At 41.8% G+C, this 23364-nt stretch overlaps 2 non-coding genes across 2 annotated transcripts; both read left to right on the top strand.

Annotated features, from left to right (window-relative positions):
- Window positions 1-5480: 5480 nt before the first annotated feature.
- trnap-ugg (transfer RNA proline (anticodon UGG)) lies at window positions 5481-5552 on the top strand. The gene has a single exon. It is a non-coding gene; the product is annotated as a tRNA-Pro (tRNA).
- Window positions 5553-6174: 622 nt separating this feature from the next.
- Window positions 6175-6246, top strand: trnap-cgg (transfer RNA proline (anticodon CGG)). Its single transcript has one exon. It is a non-coding gene; the product is annotated as a tRNA-Pro (tRNA).
- The last annotated feature ends 17118 nt before the right edge of the window (window positions 6247-23364 follow it).

Below are 23364 nucleotides of genomic sequence, written 5' to 3'. Positions count from 1 at the left end.
AATAATCTTGTTTGCTGAGGAACCTTCCTAACTGAGTGCAATAACCTGGAAGTATTTCAGTGGCGGAAAGATTTAATGTGATGCAGCCTCATATTTGCATCTGGACAGACCCACTAGTGGAAAAAACAAACAGAACAGCTGTTTTGTTCTCCTGTCATGGTCCAGAACTGATCTTCACATTTGTCTGAGCTCCTTATATCTTCTCTGTCACATCTGTCCAGTCAGGGGGGTCACGATGAACAAGCATTATTGAACTTATAGTTCACTGTAACATCAACAGAACTAAATACAAATGAATCATCTATCAGTAGTACTAAATATAATCAGGAGAGGTCCTTTCAATCCTAATTCTCCACTTCTATAATGTGTTCTATGTAGATTCCTCACCTTATTATATTATTTCGACATTTCTGTCCGGTTTATTTTCAATGAAATCAATTTTGTCAGAACGTGTCACAGGTTCACAATACAGTGTGTGTGTGTCTTCTATTATGAATAAAGTTGGTTATAAAAAGGGTTAAAGTGGAGTCAGATTTTCCCTGCGACATGATTTTCCTTTCCTAACTCATTAAATGAACTGTATTTATATTGCAGTACAGTTTTCCCATCCACCCATTCACACACATTCATACAGTGCTTCTATGTGCAGCACTTTCTCTATCACAGACATAGGCACAACCGTATCTTGCTCAATGACACCAAGGCATGCGGGAGATGGGGATCGAACCACCAACCTTCTGATTAGAGGACGACACAATCTCCTGAGCCATAACCCCCCCCCCCCCCCCCCCCCCTACATCTTCTCCTTTGCATCTTTCCTTCACCTTGAGATGTCTTCCATCTGGGGTCAAGAAATAGTGGTTAGGAAAGGAGATTATTTCACCTTTCAATCGACTAATCGACGAATGACCTCCGCCTGTTTTTGGACCTAGATTAATGCCTTCTCCTCTGGCCCCTGGCCCTTCCCTCTGTCCTGCTAACCCCTCTCGCCTGTCCCTCCAGCCACCAGTCCCCCCAGGCAAAGGATGGCATACAAGATGAAAAGAAAAGAACTGGTAGGCAGATTGCCGAGTTGGAGGAACACAGTAGAGCTGCTGCAGGCACTTTCCAAGACTGGGCGAACTGCTGTAGACATGCTGAGGAGGCTGAGCAGCACAGGGCACAGACTGTTAGACATGCAGCAGCAGAAAACATTAATATTTGCACAATTTAATGATTTGTGGTTTCAGTTACAATTTATACACACACTGTAAATCTGAACAATTCAACACTTTATTGTTTTATGTCTTACTGTTACTATTTATATGTGCACTGCACTGTTCCCACATACACAACATTGATATATTATCATTCCCTGTTAGTGCTGATACACTTTGTAAATCTGAATAATTGCATAATAACGTAAGATTTAGAGCTACGTGAACATTACTGGATTTCTATTTTATGCTAAATTATCCATCCACTCCAATACTTTCCAGTGTAATGCATGGTTCTTTCAACTCAACTGTATTTGACAGCTTTAGTTACTTTTAAGATGAAAGGCAAGATTTAATATAATATTTTATTTCAGCTACACTATCAGATTCTTACATTATCTAGATTCAAAGACAGAATTATTTTACTGCCATTGTGTGTTCAGCCTGCAAATGACAAGCAGTAAATGGTCGATGAATACCTTCACGTATACTATAGCTTTAATTGAGGGAGCTACATGATCATAACCTGATTTTCACGGTTGTGGTTTAAAGATCGAGCAGTCACAATCATCTCTCTCTTTCTAACACACACACACACATGCACACACAGAGATAGGTGATTAATTTATCCATCAAACTGGAGCAGTTGTGTAACTATTTTGGCACCCAGTAAAACACGTGCCTCCACAAATGCCTTACAGTCCCCTTAATTCTATCGATCACTCAAAGTACAAGGTCAAGGTAAAAAAAAAATCCCTAGATCCATACCCTGATCCAGATCTGCACCTAAATTGGATGGATGTTCCCTGATCCATATCGCATCCTTCCACCAAGTTTCATGGAACTATGTTCAGTTGTGTACTGTAGGCATGCTTCAAAACAAAAATACAAAATCAGGCAACAAACAAACGGACAGGGGTGAAAACATAAGCTCCATTGAGGAGGTGATTCATAATAATAATGATGATCAGCAGTCTAGATGTAAAACATGCTTTGTAAAAAAATATACACACGTACTGCTAATGGACATTAACCAATATCACTGTCAATCCGTCAACATTGCTGACACCACCAGTTGTCAACAATCAGTTCCTCATCCTGCGAAGGAGAACATCATTGACACTTATGGACCTATGTTCCACAAAAATTCAGCCGTCAGCAGTCTCATAATGAGAGACAGGAGACATGCCTCTAGCAAACTGATTGTTGGAGCCGCTGAGGGCATTGTAATGTGCCTGAATAAGATCTGTAGAATAAAGATATACAGGACATCATGCGACTACCTCAGCATGATCTGCTCCTTGATACAGAATAGTTAGGAATATGGCTCCCATCCACCAGTTGTGCACACATGTTTTATTCCTCACACATGTCAACGACAAGACAAAAAAACAAACAAAAACACATGATAAATAATTGGCTGAATCACTGAAGGAGACACTGCAGGCTTTCCCTGAGGTATATATGCTCTCCATTGAATAACAGAGAAGCCTGAATATTGCATTCACAGAAAATATTCATTTGATATACATCATTGAGCTACATCTGATTTACAGTGATAACACAGGGGTTGTGCAGGCATGCAGGTAGAAAAAGGCAGTAAACCTGAAAGGGGATGGGGGGATGGTCTGAATACAAATAACATGAACCTTAAGGGACTCAGTCAATATGCGGTTGTGATGGGTTATAAGCAGAGTTTCATATTTCACCTGAATAAATTCAGGTTGATAATGTAGCATGTAGCCACTTTTACATTTCCTGTTACATTTAAAGAACCATCCACTGTCTCAGTATTCACATAACGCTGTGATTGACCCCTTGAGATGCACTAGGTAGAAGAAAGAAGCCAGAAAATGCCTCAGGGTGTTTAAAGGGTTACAAAATATTCAACCAGTCAAGGTCTAAAGCTCTGAATCAACTGTGAACAATAGGCCAGAATTACTGGAAAGTGTCATTTACTGCTGGAGTTGGATCTGACATCACAGAACCTTTGGATAGAGATAGAACTTGTAATCTCCCCTGTATGACCACATGTTTTCAGGGATTTTGTCTTAACTGCTTTGTCCAAAGTCAAGACTCAAACAAAAAATGAAAAACACAAGTTTGAAACAAGGTCGTCTCAGAGCTTTTCATTTTCAGTGTTAACCCTCAGACAGATTCAACAAAAATAGAACAGCACGATCTTCAGATAGAAACTGTTTATTATTGAGGCATATTTGATTAAATTACATTGTATAGAGCACAAGTGGGTCACACAAACATATTTAATACAGTCATTTGGAGTCTGTAAGAGTATGCCTACTGGCTGGGGCTTCTTTGAACAGCCACATCCACAGTCAGCGAAGAGGAACTGAAAATTGGTGGAAGCCACAAACTCACTTTGATGTTCCCTCATTGAGTTTCCCTGCATGAGCGCAATCCAGCAATCCAGCAATCCAGCAAGGAAAAGAAGAGAGTTTATACACCAAAGGTGGATGGCAAGACATCAAAAGCCTCATTTCAACCATACTGGATCATTTTTTCCAGGTGATGCTCCTGTTTTTTTACTTTGAAATGTCTACTCAGTGAGGGAGAAAAATTGGTGTGTGTTTGTGTGTGTGTCTGTGTTACAAAACCGTTTTTAGAGACTGGTCAAATTTGGGAGCAGAAATAACCTTATTGGTAGATTATGTCTACCTTTAGCAAGAGGTATGGGAAAGCTTAAATCCTCCCTTAACGATAAAGCTTACAGCTAGAGCCGATCCAGGCTTGTCTTAGACCTGCTCTTAGTTATGATGCTATAGGTCTAGAACGTCTGGGGACACATGACACACGACACACAGAGCTTCTCATCCCAGCTTCTCCTTCCTCTTCTCCCTCCTTATCACATTAAAGAAATGAATATCTCCTCAATATATGTTACCGACTTGACTTCTTCCCCGGAGTCCCTTTGCCTTATCGTTTAAGGCAGTGATTTTCAACCTTTTTTGAGCCGCGGCACATTTTTTACATTTACAAAATCCTGGGGCACACCACCAACCAAAATGACACAAAATGACACTCTATGGCCTAACACAGTACATATAATACATATAATTAGTAATATAGTTTCTAGATGTATTAAAAAGCACTATTTTAAATTATTTCAGCCCTTTATTACTCTTACCTTTTAATGAGGTATTGAATCAGATTTATGAAACAATCTTTGATTTAAGTAAACTTTATTTAACGGAGACATTTTATACCCATTTTATCACAGTTGATATGGTTCCTTGGGGTCTTATTGAAATGTCTGTAACATATTTTGGTCAAAATACCACAAGGATCATTTAAAACAGGACCTTTTAACCCTGTCTAAAACAGATTGACCTGTTTTGAGTGCCAATAGCTACTCCCGCCGTTCACCCGCGCTTCATTGAATTTCTTCACTTTGACATTCAGAGCACTGGGCAGAAGCGCATCAACACCCACCGTGGGCCTTCGCGATGCTTTGTTTTAATTAAATAGTCGGATTCCCCTGGTCCGCACCAGTCAGCTGCTAGGCGCCAGCCGAGGCGCACCGCCAGGGGGGGCCCCCCGCGCGAACGGAGGGTTCCCCCAGTGGGCGCCGTAGCTGAGGTGATCCGCGAGAAGGGCCCGACACGCGTCCAGAGTTGCCAACGCCGACCGCCGTACCCGGTCCCCTCCAACGGCCCGCCTTCCGCACCGGCGGGGGACACCACCCCGCGGTCCAAGAGAAAGAAAACCCCCGCACCACTGACGCCGTGAGGCACCGCGGAATAGGACCTCACCCCCCAAAAAAACGTTGAGGCGTGCCGCACGCCGGGTCTCCGGAGGCGTGGAGAGGAGGGCGACGGGGCGACTGCTCCCCCAGCCGCGGCACGTGCCCAGCGGTTTAACCACAAATACCAATGATATCGGTGAAAGTCAAGTTTATTACCGATGTGCAGATGTCGGTAAACATCTTCGGTGCAACACTAGATATTAGATAATTTCCCACGGCACACCTGACGATCTCTCACGGCACACTAGTTGAAAATCACTGGTTTAAGGTCTTAAATTTGAGCATTAAATCAATGTGTTTGATCCAAGAGCAAGAGAACTATTCAGAAGAAGTTTTTTATATACTTTTTTGGAAACCGCCATGAATCAATGAACACAACACATGTAGTATCAAGAAGTATTAAGTGCTTAGTCTCAATTATTTGGTGAAATTGGTCCCCAAATAATTGCTGTCTGATACCTACGGTGTGTCCAGTCAACAATATTTGCTACGTTAGTTGCTTTGGGGATAAGCATCATCATGGCTCGTTGGTCTAGGGGTATGATTCTCGCTTTGGGTGCGAGAGGTCCCGGGTTCAAATCCCGGACGAGCCCTTCACTCCTTTAAACCTTTATTTCTAAGGGCCAATATCGGTTAAAATTAAGGTGTCTTTGTATGTTGGCTCAACTAAACTCTACAGATGAATGAACTGTAACGTATGGCTGCTCTTGGAAATCTGAAGTCATAGTAGCCTTGATTTATATATATTAATTTGCTATCCTCACGCATGCTCACTCAAATACACACAAGTGATAATCAGAATTTTTATACACATCTTTTACATACTTTTCTGAGTTGGGATGTTCGTAAGTGCTAACCACTAGAACATTTTTAAGAAAAGGACACAAACATGTTCTTGCATGAGGCCCAATGATTTGGCTACTTGGTGAATGTGAAGTCATGACATGCCATGCAGTCTGATGTATGCCTTAATACTGGTCAACAACATCCAACAGCATGTTGTTGGTCTTGGAGTATATATAATGCTTGCTTAGGGTGTGAGAGGTCCCTGGTTCAAATTAGATTTTCATTCAGTTTAGACTTGTGTGCTACACTTAAGGCTTACAATGACAAACTGTGATTAAAGCCTTTACTATACCAAGGTGTTACAGCTGTTTGATTCCTACTTTAATTCCAATCAACAATATTTACAGACATGGAAATCTTGACTTTCATGGCTCGTTGGTCTAGGGGTATGATTCTCGCTTCGGGTGCAAGAGGTCCCGGGTTCAAATCCCGGACGAGCCCTTTAATGGGTGCAATTCTTGTCATCTAAGAATGAATATATATTCGTCAAGGGGCCTTTGTGGGTTTGCTGAACTCTACAGGTGATATTCCTGAAAAGGTATTACCACATTTAAACAAAGTCATCACATCCAGAAATATAGAGGAGAGAGTCTTGCTATCATAGAGATTGTTAGCCAGACAATATTTATTGCCTCCTTTGGTAAATGTGAAGGAATGACATGACCATACCATCTGAAATGGTTTTCAATATATTCGATACTAATTTGCTATCCGCACGAATGCTCACTCAAGTGCCAAAAACAGGTCAACTGGTCTTGATTGAGTTTCTTAAAGATGTTTCCCCTCCACGAGACTTCTTCAGTTCTAACTTACTGCTGGGACTCCCTGGTATTTAACTTGGGGGTAGTCAGGAGTCATTGAGGTTACTTGAGAGGCTGGACCCACCCTGCTGTTGGTTTCATTGGGAGTCGCTGACCCACCAACACGACTAAAGTGTGGATTGTTGTTAAACTTCCTGGGGATGGAAGTCAAGACTGCATTGTCTGAGGATGATAGGTTGTGTCTTAAACCACCTCCCCTGTTCAGAGATGGTGTCTCTAGTTTCACATAGACGGCTTCCTTCAATTTCAGGGTTAGGGTTCAGGGTTTCAGCTACTTCTCTTTCAAACCATCTGTCTTCATGGCCGAAATGTGGACATTGTTGTCTTCAAATTTCTGTCCCCTTCTCCTTTAGATGTAGGTGGACTGCTGTGTCATTAAAACGCTGTGATATGACCGATTCCCATAAAGTGGAAGAAAATCTGATTAGAGAAAGGTAGCGCATTCACAGCAGGTTTATTCCATCAAAAATAATGCAAATATTTGTTAAGAAAATAATTACTTTGTTTAGCCTCAAGGGAGAACACTGCAGCGTGCCTTGGCTGCACAAGTAGACATGGACCACTGTCTAGAGGGCTGGTTCAAAATAATTTATGAACGCCTCAAGCAAAAGTGGCCCCACAACACAAGCTATGAGCCTAGCACGTCCCTGTGCAAACGATTGGGCTGCACCATTTTGAATGTAAATACTCAATGTAAATACTTCAGCTCTTTAGTTACATGGTTGTAAACTAAGCATCTCCTCGTAATTATTGTCAAATAATTAGGTACTGTCCTATTTACTTTTCTGTCCCCATTAGGTCCGTGCAAACACCAAATATACCAGCAACCACATCATTGATGAGATAGTGGGAATTGTTGGGGAGATGCTGGATGACCAGTTTGTGGAAGGGTTGTCAAAAATAAAGATCTGCTACAGTTGTGCCAGAGAGAAACCACACCCACACCCAGACATGCAGATATTACATATAATTGCTTTAAACATTGATGAATCTCTTCATTTGTGTTCGACTCTGTCTTTTCTCATCAATATTTTAAATATATTTTTTGTTGCTGTTCTGTCTCTGAGGTTTCAATGTTTTCTCTCCCTGTTAACTGAGTTTTCCCCACTCTCTCTGAGGGTTAAGGATGGAGGATGGTGCACCTTGTTAACCTCTTAAGAAACGGGTGAAAATCGCCTAAAACGCCTGTTTGAGGACACCCAAATTAAATTGAAAGCTGTTCTTGAACCATTTGGAGTACATGCATGATCTTGGTCTCTTTTTAAAGGTAACATTCTGATCTTCCCTACCCAATAGTCAGAATAACTATAAGTGCTACTTGCATTGAGTAATAGCAGTTGGCACACAGTGAGGTAGAAGGTTTTTATTTTCGCCTGAATATTTTTGGTAAACAGATGCCTGCTGCTGACTATAGCTGGGACTTATTTGCTGGAAAACCCAATGGGACTGTGTACGTCGCTGTAGAGATGAGCTGGGGTCCTGGTGTATGTGTGGGTCTGAAGGTGGGCTGCGGTGGTGTCCCATCTGCATCATCAACATCATTCCATCTCTCTCCAGATGGGATGGCTGACACACCGGCTTGACTTCGGCTGCTGCCGCTTCTCCCTCTCGCCCTACCTCTCCCTCCTCTGCCTCCTCTGCCTCGTGGTTTTCTCCTGCTGGCAGAACCTCTCTGAGGAGTTGGGGGATTGGACTCCTCTCCTGAGGAACTGTCCGGCTGCTCCACTCTACGTGGCCGCTTGCTGGCTGGACACGATGTAACCGGCTCCCAAGCTGTATCTGAATCAGATGATTGCCTATTTTGTGAAAATAAAGAAATAACGGTCATTTACAAATCTAGATAAAACTTGTATACATTCTACACAAACACACACCTTCCCCCACATCTAAATACCACACCTATTTACATTCCAATCGTAAAACAAAGAACACACAACTACCCCACACCTATATGCATAACTGTTCACATTACAATCGACATACAAAGGCAAACTCATCCCGCCCTAATCTATTAGCACATTGCAATCGTCAAACAAAGACAACATCACCTCTCGCACATCTAAAACCACACCTTTTACTAATCAACAGTAAATCCTAAAAACTTTAGGATTTACTGGTTTTAGGATTTACTGTTGATTATTAAACCCACACACACACACAGTAATTTATAAGTTATATATTATAATAAAATACGTACTTGTCAAGAGTAATGTCTCGTCCTTCCTGAAACATGGCCTCTGCCCCGGAGTCAAACGACTGGTCGCTGTCTTCATCTGATACATCATCATCAGACTTGTCACTTGCACGCCGATAACACAGATCCCTGGCTTCTTCGGTCGTGAAGTTTCGTTTCTCTAAACGTTTCACCATACCGAGCTTCAAAACGCTCCAAAGCAAGACTGGATTCTGCGCACGGATCTCACAGCAACGCTCTCTGACTTTTACGCACGGGTCTCAAATGCACCGCTCACTTACCGTACTTTTACGTACGGAGATGAGATGCTCTGGAACCAGGTGTTCGCTGTTGTGCAGTGACTTGCTGTGTGTTGTTATTTATCTATCAGGTCGCGGAGGACAGGTAGGTGCTGGAAAATGTAATTGGCTAAACGATAAGCCAGTCATAACAACAGACGATTGCAGTTGGCTGAGTCTGTAAACGTCAGAGGAAGGGCGCGCACTGTCTGTAAATGAGGGCTCTCGTTGGCTTTTGCCGAATGTGGACAACCCCTGCCTTCTCCAATTGGGTCGAATGAGCTGTCCATCTAAAGGTCATATTGCCGACACCATTTTGAAATCCAGAGAGCTGCTTTGTTTACCTTCTAATAGAAGTTAGGACGGAAAAAAAGTCAAAGTTGGCACTTAGCTGCTGGCTACTCTGAGATTACGCATCAGCTGGCTGTGGCTATTCTTTGATGAAATAGTGTGCTATGGAGTGATTATGTTACTGGATTCGATCGTCTGGACCTTTATCAATGTACCAACACCGTTTTTGTTGGAATGTTATCGATCTGTGGATTAATATCATGCTTCTTAGGTGAGTGACGTCGACTGTCTTAATAATTTTTTTTGGTAAGTTGTCTGACTGTTACGTTGATTGTATCGGCTGTGGTGATCGGATCTTTAAATGGTTTACATCAGTGGAATCAGAAGAATCTTAGCTTTCTACAGATATGTGGCATTAGTACCTAGCTGTACGACACAGTTCTTTAAATACAAATGTTTGACGCTGATCGATAAAAAAACACACCTTGCGTCCCGAATACGGGACGCGATTGCATAAGGAGTTAAGCCACATGAGACAAATTGTAATTTTGTGAATATGAGCTGTACAAATAAAATTGTATAAGTTGATTGATGGATAGATGAAGCGTCTGCTGGGACCTTCTGAACTCCAGCTACGAAATATCCCAGCACTTAATCCCCTGTGAAACCTTTTTAATGTATTCAGCAGATTTATTGATTGATTAATTGTACAAATTATAAACAAAGTGTTCATTAGCGATGATTTTTTTTTCCAAATCATATTGAACTTCTTTTAACAGACAAATAGTTCAAAAGGTCTAGATAATCCTGTTTTATTTTGTTTAGCTTCTCCACCAGCGGTTGAGCCTCCAACATGTTTATAGAAAGAGACCTTTCGCCTGCATGCTGTGTGTTTACTCACCTCTGTTCTCTGAGGTCCGGTCGGCAAATATTAACCGGTTTGCTCATAAAATACTTCCTCAGAAAGGGACTTAGAAACAATAAAACAATTTTATGGAGGTGATGGTCAGTGAGATCACTTGAGAGCTATTGTAGATCGAAAGCTATAGACGAGTGTGATGACCTTCAGTGCTTGTGCTGTAACCGCGGAGCTGTGATGAGGACGATGCCCTGCAGCATGATTAAGAATTCCCCACCGGCGCCTGTCTACTGCATTAGTATGGAGGCTGAGTAGGTGAAAAGTCCTCTCTTGATGCTATGACCCTCGGCTGCTGTCAGGTATGAGAGACGCCTTCATTCAGGAAGTAACTGCAAACACTTATGGAGGATTACAGACAAGAAGCTCAAAAGTAATGAGACAACAGAGAGTTCAAAAGTGCTTCCTCATTGTCTAGACACCTTACCAGCCTCTGTGCCCGCCCCTGCACACACACACATACATAATCAGTCTCTCACACACACACACACACACTTTCAACCACACTATCACTTCATAGGCAAGTTCATTTCCATTCTGAGCGCTTGCTGCTGGCGGGTCAAAGCCCTGATTGTGTGGAGGACTGATGGAGGCAAAGTCTCTCAATTCCTTGTGCCACTGGAGGAGGAGGCTTCCCTCGGGCTCCCTCCTCCGACGTCTCAGGCCTCTGGCTCCCAGAGGAGGAACTTAAACGTATTCACAGCAGCCACAGCATTCCCTGGATTGTTAAAAAACAAAAAGACCCTACCAGTAGATGAGGCATGAGTGAAGAGCTGGGGGATATGGGGGTGAGGAGAGTGTTTGATTAGATGCAATTCAGCAAGCTGAGCAGTTTTGCTTTCCCAACTCTACTCAACCAGTTACAAACTGTGATAAAGGTGTTGGCAAAACCTTTCAAAGTTGTGCCAAAGAGAATGATTGTGAAAAATGTCTTTAATTCAAAATTTATTCAAAAAGCCGGTAATTCAATGTACAATTTCTAAATGAAAATTACAGACATAGCTATAGTTCTATGAAATCTGAAAAAGATTAAGACGGTGGAGCTCCGTTAGATATTTCAAACTAGACCTGCAGGCAAGTATCAAGAGAGTCCAAGCCGCTGCACAATTTGCACCAGATGGCAACTGGGATCTGCAGGTGTACTGGTGTGATGCAAGACTCAGGAGGAGAGCATCACAGAGGAAGGTTTCTGGGGGATAATCCAGTGTGGTATTCCGAACAGCGTGGTTAACCTAGCCTATAGTATAATTCATATTTTAGTATTATGAACCTGTTGTAGTTTACTGTAAGTCTGGAGGGTAAGTGATCTGAGTTGGGTGTTAATGTTATTTTGAAATAAATCACTGATCGTGTTGGACTGTCCAGACCCCTTTTAGGTCTATCGTGCAAAATCCTCTGCATAACTTACATGATCCTGCTGATACTTCTATGATTCAGATCACTATTTATTCATGTAGTTTAAAATGTGCAAATCTGCAAATGTTGGTTAAATTAAACTAAGCTGAGAGCCTCTGTGGGGTTCATCACTTCATGACTTTAACTAGGAGAAAATATTCCTTTAAAGCTGTTGCATTTTTGGTCTCTCTGAAGTATGAATTACTTATCTTGTGGGTCCTGTTTGAAAAAGGTAGGTTTTAGAAATTTTTCCTTTATTACATTTTTTACATTTATCTACATTTTACATTGAGTACATTTTCCTTTATTTCTTACTATTTCCATTTGCATTATATGATACATTCAAAGTTCCATGCACATCACAAATTCTTCACAAAGAGAAATTAATTAAGTACATTTCATGTTTTCTAAGCTTTCGCTACATTCAGACAATTTGCACATACAAGGATTTTGAATTTTAAGTGTTACCTCGATTACAGTGTCACAGTGGTAAGTAAACTATGTTATTTAGTACCCAAAGAATGTCTGTTTCAGTTTTAGCAGCATTTGTTGGGAAGATGTTAAATGATTTGGCAAAATACAGACGATGGACCTCTGAATTTTCCCTTAGCAGCTGTCAGCAAAACTGTCACAATTCATTGACTGTGAAGAATATAAGTGACGTAAGGCGTTATTGATTGTTTCATGTGATATTGTGGCACTCCATCACTAATGTGGGGGACACAGCATTTTCATTACTGGCTGTCATACCTGCTACTTTCACCCTGGTGCTTAGGTGGTGGAACATGGGTGGTCTACACGTCTGACCGACAGTGGGGGCGGGGAAACCCGGGTGACAAGTTGAAATGTCTTTTCAACACATTTATATGTAAGTGCATTTTAAATGGTTTTCCAAAACGACACCCTTTGATTCCACCTGACAGTTATATTTCACCACAGGCTAACAATTATTGAACCCAGCCCCACTATTTAAATTCCCTCAAGTACTTAACTAAGGCGGTATTTTCCCTGGTAGCTCCTCAACAACACTGCCACACAATGTCACAATAACATTATGGCACATTACTTCGATGTGGAGGCAGATATAAGACCTTATGAGAGATGAGGGTTTTGTAGGGTTTTCATTGAATATTGAAACATGAGCAGCTTCTACACACCCTACCATCTCCTATTCAGATGATACATTTAAGAACTGCACTCTGGTTAACGTGAACCTCATTGACTTCATCAAATTTGTCAGCCTGGTTCCAGACCTCTTTACACTGCTCTCATACAGTTAGATATAGTGTTCCCACTGCACTTTTAACAGTGACAAGCTTGTGGGAATTTTGGGATCTTTTCAAAACAAAGAGTTATACATAATTCTATTGTTTTAATTCAGCATATATATATACTTTTGTAATATTTCTGCTACCCTCTTTCCCCAACATGAATGTTTCTGTAGATCTACGCCTGCCCCTACAGATCAAAGTCAATGTGACAACCATGGGGTCATGGTGGTGTTCAACAATTCTGACTTGGACACTGAAGACAGCACTCTCATATCCTGCCAACCAACATTGCTTTCATTCAGACCTCCATGCGTCCATATCCATTTAGTTTTAAGTGTTTATACAAGTCTTAGAGATGGCAGACTAGCTAACACCAATCATTAGTTTTGGAATGATCCTGTTCCTTTGCTCTTACAATTCTCCTATTTTGTCGATTAAGCTACTGGCTTTTGTCAACTCCAGAAGTGAAAGTAGAGAGCATGACACATTATATGTGGCTGTTTATACTGTACAGTGTTACCAGTGAGGTCCATGGATCAACTGGTGTCAACATAAGCACATGTTAATAAGCATACAAGCCAGCATAGCATTAACATAATGCTACATGGATTCATACGAGCTCTGGAAATCCCCTTACAGCCTCTTGTTGCCCCTCTGGAGTTGAAGGGAACAGACTCAACCTTTCACTCTTTACTCTGATCCTGAAGCTGGTCCAGCATGAACTTAAGATAAGACGTCTCATTTGGAGACATGGACGCGGGGGACGCTGGATCATCAGGGCTCAGGGATGCATACACGTTGTGTGATCACATCCCTGGCGGTCCACGTGAAGGTCACAGACGTGACCCGACTACCAAGCTCTGGTTTGTGCTGAGGCATTGCTTCTGTGCTGTGTGGTGTCACTACGTGTTGACTCGTCTGCCAAGGGAGAATTGTTTTTGCTTTGCTTTTTATGGTTTCCCGTGAATGTCACTGACTGCTGTGGGATGAATGACTGTCGTAGATCACCAAGGTGTTGACGAACTGAGGCGGGGATGATGATCAGAGAGTGTACGGTAAATGATACAAGGCGCCCGATATGCCAGCACGGGTCTGACACTGGAATTATTTGAAAGCTATCAAAGTAATGAGGTGACGCTGAGGCTGTAACCCTCTTCATCTGTCTCCACTTGTCTGTTTCCAGCAGAGACCAGCCACTGCCTTTCATTTCATGTTCCGACGTGATGGTTCATTTCCACACGGCTGCACCGCTCTGAGCAGAGCTGGAAGACTGACTCACATTCTTTATTATGTAGGGATAGCAATGCACTATCACATGCAAATGCCCTGCATTAAACTCATATTGAAAATACATCAGTATTGTATATTACATATATGTCATATAATATATATTTAATGTGTAACTAGCATATTTCAGTTGATTAATATACTGTTGTGAAGTTAAATCAGCGAGAGGAGTTACAAGAAATTTACATAGCACGAGTTGCACACAAAATTCAATCCACACCGACTCCAGCCTCCGTTCTGCCATCAACGTTCTGAGAATCAAACGTCCTGTCAGCGGCCCGGAGGACAAAGCGTCTTCACCACGGTGACTGACGTGTGATGGGAGACTGTAGACAGCTCTATGAGGCTCTGCTGAAGCAAAGCAGGGCTCTAATCTAAATGCTAATATCCCAATGTTTAGCATGTAATGTCTCCCATGATCACCACCACAGTTGAGTGTGTTGACATGCTGACATTTGCTACTGAGTCTTTGCACAGTCTAAACCAAAGAATTGGACAAACTCATGGCGCTGGGCATGCAGCAGCACATCAGTACGTCACAGGTACTGCTTCATGTTATGCCTGATCAAGTCAAATTTGGTTTCATCAGTCCACACAACCTTCTCCCAGGAGCACAGTGGACACATTCATTAACAGAGCTGTTTACCAGCTCCGGTGATTCCTGAACAAACATGCACCCTGACAGCAGCTGAATAAACGAGTCAGATTTCTTTATGCACAGGTCTCTGCGTATAGTTGTGCTGAGATTTCAGCTTGTAAGGAGTAGGAAGCACTGCTGACCCGTTCAGCAAGCAGTGATTGTTTATGGCATCTTTCTGCAAACGTCTCCGTTTCTGCCTGTCCAGACTGAAATGTAGCACTGGAGTTTTCAAAGTAAAACGGGGCCAGCAGCGTTTCTACACTTTTCCATTCTGTTGCTCTAAAGCTCTGCAGTAGGGTGGAGCGTTGATTTGTTGTCGTAAATGTAGTCGTAGGGAGGTGGCCTAAGATCCTGAAGCGATCATTTGATTACATAAAGAACAGATACCTCACTCTCAAGTGTTTAAAACGGAAATAAATATAAATGTTATTTACTTTAAACGTGTGCTAATGAACAACATTGATAAAAACAAAGGTAAGTTTTGTGAGTTCTGTAATAAGACAGTATTTTCTGAAGGATTTGAAAATCATCCAGATTAGAATGACAGATAATAATCTTAACTGTTATTATGGAGGATGAATACAGTGGAAATTATACACAACAGCCCGACTGTTATCGTTAAACAATTGATTCACACATTCCCTTGTCAAAGTGTCCCTGTGGAAAAAACATATTAGGAATGTGTATGTAAATGGTTGAATGTGGATTATAGTGTAAACGGCTTTGAGTGGTCGATATAATCTAAGGTGCTTAAATATGGTCAAATGATAATTCTCAGTCCTCATTTTAAGCGTTAGGTCTCTACGAAAACATAAGGGACTGTTTTTTGATTTTCTCTTTTCAGCCTCTTCTTTTTATTGATCTGTGCTCAGTCAGAAGGGGCCCAACGTATAGGATGAGAGTTCCGATATCCAGGGAGCACGGAGTAGAACCTCTGCGTTGAAACGAGCCAGTCCAAGTGGTGTGTGTACCAGGAAGATGAGATGAAGGCGAGTCCATTTGGGCTAAAGAAGGAGTAGCCACGCCCACCAAAATACACAAACAACACAATCGAAAGCAGAATAACAAAGAAGTAGACCGGAAAAGGCTGAGATCATGGCGAACGATGACACCCAGGGTGGAGCTGAAACTCATCGGAGGGATTAGTTATCTCATTTTACCTGGGAACACATCCCTCATGTGGAGCTGGAGAGTGTTATTGGGGCGAGGGGAAGTGGAACACCCCGCTGAGCTTGCTGCCTCCCCCAACCAACCTCAAATTAGCGGAAGAAAATAGATGGATGTGCTCCGTCTGTGCTTTGATCCGTTTGTGGTTTGGTGCCAACTTGATATTGTATCGGCCACACTCTGTGTTTACAATGAGGCAGCATTTTCTGTGTCAGTGTGATATTGTCGTGTCGGTGTGATAGAACACAGTCTGAAGAGCGGACAGACCTGTTGGAGATTCCTCCCGGTGAAAGATCTTGTAACTCATGATCCCCTGTCAGAGACCAGTCTTGTAGTGTGCAGGCACAACAATTAAAAGATGAATGATTACAATTACAATTACAACAAGTTGTTGTAGCGTACACAATACAGGAATGTGATGATTGAGAAAATGATGTAGTTGTACTTCCAGAAGTGCTCTGCCTGAACTAATGCTGTATGTTCTAAAGTGATACGGACTTTATGAAACTCAGCTTGAACTCAAAGTCTGACAAATGATATTCAAATCCCCTGTTGTTTAAAAACATTGCATAAATAAGTTAACATAAAGGGGGACTAGAGGATTAAGAAATAAAACTTAATTTTAGGAAACACTTTACATACAAACTTGAATAATTAGACTGCATAGGCATTCAATGGATATTCGGTATATTAGGGACGTAAGTTACTTCATAAGTGTGAAAGAATGGTATATAGAATATAATAAAACATTTGCTCATGCTAATAACCCATCCAATCAATACAATTATACGTTAGGTGCGGTGTGCACCCTGTATTGAACATAATGTGTATGTTTCATTGAGAACAACAAATACAATAGTGTGAGCACAGGAGCTCTGAGATTCATCACATGGTGTAACTTGCCTTAAGTCTGTGTTGATTTTCATCATGTGAAATTATCAGGGCCTTAAATGCATCTCTCAGTCAAAACCATCTGACATGAGGACTGTCACTGTCTCTTATCTGCTGCGTTCAGGTGCAAATCGCAACCGACCCGCCGGTGAATCTCCACATGCTTAATAGAATTAGAGATGTTGCCACGGACACACAGAATGAGGCTCCGAGCAGGATTCACCATCTAATGAAAGTAAGATAATCTACTCAGGCCACCTTCTATTTATCATCCTGATTTAATTAGATTTGTGTTTCTGGTAATGTTTCCTGAACTGTGTCCCCAGCAAAAAACTGATTTATATCCTCTTGCATGTTTGTTTCATTTCTTTTTTCTTTCAGGAAGTGTGTCACAGCCTGACCCACTGTCTGACCAAAAGCAGAGCCCATGCTAGGGAGGCTGTTTTGTTTCAGGTAATAGGTGAGACATGAAAAATTTGCTTATCCACCGTGAGGGATGGATTCCACACCCTCCCTTTGGTCTGTAATGACACAATTCCACAACTCTGGAAAGCTGACACTGCAATATGAGCTACTGAAATACCTTAGCTCATATATAATGTAGGTAAAACATTAAGATAGCACTATATCATCACAAAACGTGCACTTTTACATTAACGACAACAACAACAACAACAAAACATAAAGAAACATTAAAGCAGATCATGAAGACACACTTCATTATGAATGAGTGGCTGCCGTGCAATCAGTATTATCACTCACTTTAAACATTTAGTGCTCAAAGGGACACAGGCTTTGAGGATCAAGCTTTGATTTAACAAAGAATGAGGAACAAATTATTCTCTAAAATCTTGTGTTTGATGGCAAAAGCTTATGTTCTTCAAATAAGTGATGAGAGTGGTTGGATGTAATAATACCTGCCAGTGCCAATTTTTTTAAGCACTTGACTCACAATCTTAGAGCAGATATGTAGCGGTCTACCCAATGGAGCTTTACCAGAGAGACAAACACGCACTGATTCCAGACTGTTGGACACGTAGTTTGGAAAATCAATAGCAGGTTTCTGTTTGTTTCCTCCAAATGACCTCAGTCTCCCGAGAAAGTAAACGCATCGTTGTACCAACAAATATAATCTCCATGTGTACACTAGGTTCTGCTTGTGTTCCTGGACGGTAGCGATAGAATAACATCATCAACCCTGTCAGGACATCTCTCAGGGTCCAAGGGTGTTCGTTGAATTCAAATGAAGCAATAATTGCTGGCTCGGTTTTAAAACTAGAGTGAAGTCTGAAACATTATCTTTACCCGTCTGAAAAATATCTGCTGCCCTTGATGATTTCTCACTGGAAAAAAATGACTCTGGTCCAGTGTCCAGTGATCTGACTGTTCAGTAGTTTGGCCGTTGGCTGGTTCTGATCTGTGATCTAGAGCCGAACCTGCTCCAGCGTGTCGGCTAACAGGTTAACATTCTGCTCTGCAGTACAGGCCCCTGGAGCAGGCTATAATTACTGAGACAGGATTGAAGGTGTGGATTAGAGTTACTGTGATGAAAAAGAAAAACACTCAGACTTTTGGAGGTTGGTAATCCCAAGAAGCATCTGCTGAGGATTTATGTAAAGCTGGAAATTGGTACAAATTCATTACAGTAAGTTTGGATATTTACCCGTCCACAGTAAATGGAAAACATTTATTACTGTGGCCATGCTTGTGACTGTCATCAGGGACTAAGGTGTCCCATTTCCCCTCCCCAAGCTTTTCCTTTCCTGTGTTTAATCATTACAGTTGGTTGAGGGGTGGTTGCCTGCACTGTACTAAGTATGGTGGTGTACCACACAGGAAACAACGATATTCCACATGTGTACGTGCATGCACACGTTACAATTAAAGGAGACAATGGAGGCAAAAGAGGCTGACAACACACACACACATCTCGGGTCACGACTCTCCTGCACACATATCATGGTGCATGGAGTATGCAAATAAAAAAAGTACTTTGCATTGCTACTGGGAAATGTTCTGTAGACTTATTTGTAAAGAACACACAATATATGGCATAAAATGGAAACTGTGTACCAACATGAATATGTAATCTCAGTGGAGTGAAGAGCAGTGGAGGGAGCATCGTGATTTGAGGCTGCTTATCTTTACAGTTATCCTCTAGGAGAATGTCAGGGTGGATAGAAAGTTGGGTGATGCAGCAGGAGTGTGACCCTCAACTGTGATAATAATTGTGATTTGAAAGAAAATGAATTCAGGAGAGATGCTTGCAGAACGAGCTCAGACATCCGTAAACACATTGCACATCATAAGAATATGTGTGAGCTGAGGCGCTTCCTGCAGGAGGACCTACTGACTGCACCTCTTTCAATTATCCCCGGTGAAGCCGACTGCAGCGTGTGCTACCTGACTATCAGTCAACACACATTGGAGGTGATAACAGCCTTCTACTGTATATTTGCAGCTTGGCAGGGCAAGGTGACATTGGGAGATTGTTATTGCAAAAGCCGCAGGTCTATTTCATCGGAGTGGATAATAATTCACTACCCCCCTGCAGGGGACGGTCTTTAAAACATATCACTATCCCTAAATGTACCAGCCCAACGTGAGATATGTCAAAGATCAAGCATCCACCGACGATCCATCTGCGGCGGTTCCATGAGGTGTTTGGCGGTGGGTCTATCATTTGATGTGATCTTTTAAAAGCCTTGGCTCTTGCACACATACAGTACGCTGCATGTTTCACCTAAAGCAGCAGGGATGTAAAGTGTGCAGCTGACAGGGAAAGGCAGCATGCATTATAAAGAAACACATCAGTCAGCTGTCAGTTGTTTCATTTTATTGTTCCTCCCAGCCATAGACACAGCGGTGGGACCTCTGGAGACTCGGTGCATGGCATGTGGAGTTAAACATGTGGTGTATGTGTATGATGGGAAGACAGCAGCTGAGAATAGGTTAGAAAAAGAGCTTCTGCTTCATAAAGACATGTCAGTTTTGCTTTTTCTTTCCATTTCTTTCTATAATTCAGAGGCAAGCGGTGCACAGACACCCCAAGTCCTAGTTTGTATTCCACAGGGGGAAATGTGGTGGTTATACAGACATAAAGTGCTATCGGAAGCTTTATGAGTTCCTGTCCAGAGCAGGGGGCCATTACTCAAGCGATGTCAGTGCTGATCTCAACCTTAACACTGGGGTCCCCGTGGATTGAGGAGCCAAACAAAAGAAATCCGGTTCATCAAGTCTGATAAAGAACTGGGTGAGCGGCCCAGCTCTGCATCTCTAAATTGTTTACAGTTTATTGCCTTTTCCACACACAGGAGATTCAAATGGCACCGACTGCCATAAGGAGGAAAGGTTGCATTCATTTTTTAACAATCCTGTACATTGTACACATCTCAGTTGGCCTCCGTGCAAGGCATGCAACTGTTTTGCTCCAACTGTGATGATGACACTCCATGTAAACCCAGTTGGTTGTGTCCAGTGACAACCTCAATGTTTTATTCCAAAGAGACACACCTACATCAGAGTCGACAAAGAGGGAGGAAGGCATGTGTCGCATGAGTGGAATTTTAGCCTCAGTCAGTAAAATACAACTCCATAATATTAAAGAGGCTCACTGCAAATTACTACCAAGCTTTTGGCAGCAGTCATGTTGGTGTGGTAATGTTCAGACGGCTGACCTAAATATCTACCTGCCAGTAAACCATGTGATGCTCTCTGAGCCAAATCGTTGATCGGTCGGGGAATAAAATCACAGCCAAGTGAAGTTATGAGACAGGGATCATATTTTCACTTTAGAATGATACGTATATAATAGATAATATCATGTATAATATGTTATAAAAACAGTGATTAGGGCTGTCATGATATCAGATTACCAGTACCTGATCGTCATTGTCAAAATAAAATAAAAAAAACAATAAGGCTATCAAAGTCATATTTATCATATGGTTTTGTCTCTGTTTTGAAAATTGATCACACTCAAGATACTACTACCGTTTTTCTGTGAGGGCACTTGATGATGTGCACAATATCATAATTTTTTTATCTATCTATATATATATATATATATATATATATAATAAAGCCATGATTTTTCCTCTATCATTAGGTTCTAAATAAATCTAAATTCAAACGTTAATTTTCTTTTACTTTGTTTGGACTTTGAATTTCCATTTAGTTCTTACGGCCTTGTTATTTCCTTGTGTTTGCTCTTTGGATTAAACTGTTTGTATTTCTATCCTAGTGGTTTGCACTCTGGATTTATTGTGTCCATTTCTATTTTGAAGTTTCTGACACCAGGACAAAAAGTTTTTTCAAAAGTTTGTTTAGTTTTGCGTAGTGTGTGAACGTTCCAAGTATGGCAGCTGATAAGGTCATTCGTGTTGTTCTTGTGGAAGAATTATTGCAGGTGGATGACATGAGTTGAAATATGTGTTTAATGCTGCACAATATGCTTGATGTTAATGTCTCTGCCTTCACCATGAAAGGTGGTGAAAGGGGAACGTCATGCTGCCTTCTGAAACACAGCCTGAGCTTATGCCCTGGCAGAACTTGTTTGATACCAAACAAAATTACTTCAACATGCTCCACAGCCTCCATGGAAATCCTCACCCATCGAATTGTTTGCTTTTGCTGCCCCACCTCCGGCCTTTCTGTACCTGTGTGCTGCTGCAGGAGACCCAGAATGGAAACCTTCAGAGCACTTCAAATCTCCACCACAGGCCCAGATAACCTTCTGATCACAACTCCTACCAGCTGCCTCTACAATGGAGGTTTTGAGCTTCTGGGACCTGGGTGTAAGTTGTGTTGTGCTCACAGACAAATATGCTCTAGTTCAGCCTAGGTATTTTATCTATATGCCCAGCTAAGATGGTCAGTGTGGTAAACCTTGTGCCTGCTAAACATCAGCATATGTTGTCATAGTCATTGTAAGCATGTTGTAATGCTGAGGTTAAAAATCAGCCCATGGCGCCTAAATGTATTACATCTGATAATTTGTCTGTAGGTTCATTAAAAGATAAATCTAAGAGCATATGAAACATTTCCATTGTTATTGTCTGCACTACACAGTCAGTGGAGATAGCAAACGATAAACATCAGCATATTTGCATTGTCAGCATGTCATTTACTTCTATTTTTCACATTTACCGCCTCAAGAAAGCTTGAAAAACCTGTGAACCTAAATGTTTACCCGTTTCTTCACATGATGTATTTCTGGACAGACTCTTTGACTTCTTGACAAACAATGCTGCTTCTTGAGTAGACCTCGTATTTGTTCTCACTGTCTCTCACATCCTTTGGTCGGTTGTGTGTGTGTGCAGTCCCAGCCTCTGATAGGTTTGATGATTATCCATTGCAGGGCTTTAATCTCAGGGGGGAGCAAATGAGCCTGAAAGCACACCGTCATTTCACACCATGACAGTGATGAGCCGCGCTTGCGCCCGTCTCGTGCAGCACCGCTCGTCTCTCTGAACTCGTTCTTAATTTAGCTGCATAATTTGGAGCTGAGATGCTAATGTTAACTCTGAGTATGTTTGAGATGCTTATGAATTCTTTAAAAAGGTCAGCCTAAATACAACAGGCAGTGCGAGGCCCCAAAACAAATATGAATTGCACATCAGTTTGCCTCCCTTGAGGTCTCATTATGACTAATTGATTAATTTGAAGAATGGTTAGTGCACACGCACAGCACGCCAGTTTAAAATAGTGTCTTCCCAGCATTTTCCCGTCTGAAGCCAGTCAGTCCTTTATTAACCCAGACACAGAGATTAGAGGATAAAGCTAACAGTAACAGCACGTCCAGGCAGAACTGGCCTCTGCTGGCCTCGGGGGGGGGGCTGCTCAGCTCACCTCCTAAATCCCTGCTCTGCACAGCAGTGTAAAACGGAGCACGCTCAGTGGGAGAGAAAACCAGGACCAGCGGAAAAACCTCTTTCTCTTTGCCGCCCACTCTGTGGGGAGTTTTCATTTTGGCTGTTTGATATGAGATCATATGCGAAACAGGGAGTTTGCATTTGGGCGCGAGCGAGTGTCACACAGTTGGTTGTAATTACTCCCCGAGGGAGCTCTCCTCCCCCAGAGATATTTGCCTCAGCGGAAAAGCAGAGAGAACCCTATGAATATAATGCAAATTACACTCTATAATCAAACCTATATTAGGGTAATCATGTACCACTTTCCTGTCTGATATGAGTGTGTATCTATTTTTTATCTATTGTGTTTTAAAAAAGCGCCTCACACCCTCATTGTATTTTATTGAATTTGTGTGTTATTTTTGTACACATTTCTATCTATTTTGGATTATTTCAGTCCCATCTTTTTTTTTTTATATGGATTTATCATTTGTATTTAATTTACCCCTTTAAAGCGCTTTTATTCTACCCTTTAACCCTGAGCTTTTGTTGAGCT

Source organism: Pleuronectes platessa, chromosome 22 (genome assembly GCF_947347685.1).
Source record: "Pleuronectes platessa chromosome 22, fPlePla1.1, whole genome shotgun sequence".
Classification (NCBI taxonomy): domain Eukaryota; kingdom Metazoa; phylum Chordata; class Actinopteri; order Pleuronectiformes; family Pleuronectidae; genus Pleuronectes; species Pleuronectes platessa.
Note: the sequence above shows the minus strand (reverse complement) of the source record. Positions and strands in the feature narration are given on the sequence as shown.